The following is a 3,154-nucleotide window of genomic DNA, read 5'->3' as shown; positions in this document are numbered from 1 at the left end:
TTAGAGGAGGTCAGTAGCCAGTCTTGTAACCACTACGCTGCTTACAAAAGGATACAGCGCCAAGTGGTATAGGTAGTTTCTTATCACTTTTAAGTGTGCTTTTGAAAATTTTAGCAATGTTTCAGGTTGTTATTTTAGTTTCATGTTACTCTTCCCTTTAGTTTTTGTCCTATAGATACACTCTCATAGAATGTTTTACTTGATGAAAATCACTTTATTGGGTAAAATTGCCACTTGCAACTTTCATTCTTTTAAGTCAACTGACATTTTCAGCAATGGAGCAGTTCAAAATGACAGGGTTATCCCTATGTCTTCTACAAATGCAAAGCCAGGTATCAAATCTACGTTAAGAACTTCCTGTCCACCTCTATTTACCAACTTCCTTAACTATTTTCCTTTCTGCATTTGGCCACTTGTTTAAGTAATTACTTCTTAGTTAATGGCACTAACCAGAGATTTGAATTGGTTCACTCTGGTTCAAATCCCTGCTGATAATTTGCCTACAATGTCAGAGATATGTTGAGTCAGATTCTACAAATTCACAACATTAATCACTTGGGAAATCTTATAGAGAACTGAACAGTATATCTAACATAGAGATGTAAATTCTCAACAGAGGACTCAAACAGGAGTAAACAGATTCATAATCCTGGTGTTAACGAACACTGATGCCTCCCTTTCAGATCCACTGGAACCCTTGAAGGCAAACTCTATTGTCTGTACCAAACCAACTATGATGAGTACTGCTAATGCAACTGGCGTGACTTATTGACAATCAGCATTCTTTTGCTTCCTTAACATTTGATTTCTCTTGCTACCAGCTTTATCTAGCGTGAATAAATCAGCACTCCCATGACCATGTTGACATTAATCCTCAACTATCTTTGCTGTTTCACAAGCATTTCATGCTTTAAATCTGATTTGGAATGCTGATAGATTTATTTTTTAAAAGTAATAAAAATAAGCTTTTGAGAAGTTGTAATCAAGCTGTTCCTTTAAAAGTGAGACACTACAGAGTTGCAAAAATTTGAAACAGTAAGAGCAAGCAAGCTTTGTTGTTCATTTTGGCCCATTTTATTATAATTTTTTAAATTTAGTATTCTCTAGTTGTGTAACACACACTTAAATGGTCTTAATGGAAGGAGTGGGGGGAGCGAGGCTCTTGCAGAATCCCAAGGAAATGTCAGAAAAGCAATATATGGCCAGCATTATCCTTTTGTTTTGGTTTTACTGGGTGAATGATACTTTCCTGACCTAAGCATCTGATATCAGGTTTTAAACACTGAGAACATTGAGATTTCAGTTTGAAGAGACCCTGAAATCTTAAGAATAGCAAACCCAACCTCCCTTCTAACATCCAGCTTGTTTGTATAGGCAGAATGATTCCTCTCTCCATTTTAGATGGCTAGATGTTTGTGGAAGATCTTAGTATTGCTTGTCCCATTTATTGGGAAGAATCAAATCAGAAGTAGCCTTCAGGGACATTTTACAATACTAGTACACAAGTCAAGTCTTACACAGTTATCATTTGCTTATTGAAAGCAATGTCATAAAATCAAACAAAATTAAACAGTTTTTGCTTTTTCCTCACAAGAACATAAAAATTATGGAGGAGTACTTAACAGTAATTTTTTTAAAAAGTAACACAATTTTTCCTTTTAAGAAACCCTGGGAAGTTATGACAGAACAGGTTCCACTTTTTGTTTCTTTGAACAGGGATTTTTGTTTGCTTTTAGTATCTGCTTCTACCTGTCCCTCTATCAGGTGGGCTTCCTCCATGACCACCACCTCTTGGTGCTCTGTGGCTTGAACTGCTGGAGGAATCACATGGAGAAGGTACTCCCTTTCTATAGAAGTGGGAAGCTCTCTTTCTTGTCTGCCAACCTGATCATGACCACTTGAGTAGAGATCACTTTGGCTGCTTGAGTAACTGTCTCGACTTCCACGTGAGCTGGACTTCCACGTGAGCTGCTATAATCATCATAGCAACTGCTTCTACCATAGGATGGTGGGGGCCATCATGTAGGTGGAAAACTACATGAGCTACCAGAGCTCTTATAGAATCTCTGTAGGAGCCTCCACGTGGATGGTCTGAAGCGTCATGATCACGACCATAGCCATCCGTATCACTATAACCTCTGGATGGATAGTAATCACTGGAATGATCATATGAACTGAAATGACGATACATATGATATATATACTTTCTTGGTGGTGGTGCATAATCTCTTGTATGACAAGAATTTGGGTAATCTTTGCTTGAATAGCTGTCTTTAGTGGAAAATCCATCATCTCTTGGTGACAGGTACACACCACTACTCCATGTAATATAGGAGCTCTGCCTATATCTTCCATGTGATATAGGGGTTCTGCCACACTGTCCTAACTGGTCCTAAAGGGGCTGATCTTTTAGGAGGAGTGGTGGTGGTGGTCCTCTTTTTACTGGAAGTGGTTCCCTGGAAGAACTCATGTTAAAATTCATGGAATAGCCACCATCATCCATGTGTCCCCCATGTGAATGGGGTCCCCTGGTTCCTCCACTGCCTCCTCTTCTACCTCTAAGATATCTTGGTGGACTCCTGATTCTTGGAAATGGAGGGGGCCCAGGTCTGCCACTTTCAAATGTTGAGTTAGTGGTTTCACCTTGATAGCTTTCCCTTTCAAAGACATTCCATTCATATCTCTGGCTGCATCTTTGGCATCTGCTGGTCTTTCAAAGGTTACAAAAGCAATGCTCTTGATTTGTTGGTTTCACAGTCTTTCATCACAATTCATCCATATTTGTCAAATACTGCTTCCAGAGATTTCTCCTTTCTTTCTGTATTGAGCCCTCCAATGAAGAGCTTTCCAGAACAATTGGCTTTAACCATTTTTCCCCAGCGGTGAATGTTTGTGAAGTGACAGTAGTTTCCAGCTCCTACTTGACTTGCCAAAATGGGATTCATTGTGTCTCAGCAGAAGGGCAGACTGCTGGGTCAGAGAAAGGAAGGAGGAAGCCGCTAGCACTACAGTGCAACTTCCAATTTTACTACATTCACACAAAATTTCCAGGTGTATTAATAAAAGCAGAATTCTATTATAAAAGAATAAGAGATGGTCTTTATAACATCAGGATAATCAAACAAGGCACAAACTGTACAAACCATAAATAAAA

General features: G+C 39.0%; 1 pseudogene; it reads right to left on the bottom strand.

The window, feature by feature from the left end:
* Positions 1–1,732: 1,732 nt before the first annotated feature.
* On the bottom strand, positions 1,733–2,870 carry LOC102828735 (annotated as a pseudogene).
* Positions 2,871–3,154: the final 284 nt, after the last annotated feature.

This window comes from Chrysochloris asiatica, unplaced genomic scaffold, assembly GCF_000296735.1.
Source record: "Chrysochloris asiatica unplaced genomic scaffold, ChrAsi1.0 scaffold00019, whole genome shotgun sequence".
Classification (NCBI taxonomy): domain Eukaryota; kingdom Metazoa; phylum Chordata; class Mammalia; order Afrosoricida; family Chrysochloridae; genus Chrysochloris; species Chrysochloris asiatica.
Note: the sequence above shows the minus strand (reverse complement) of the source record. Positions and strands in the feature narration are given on the sequence as shown.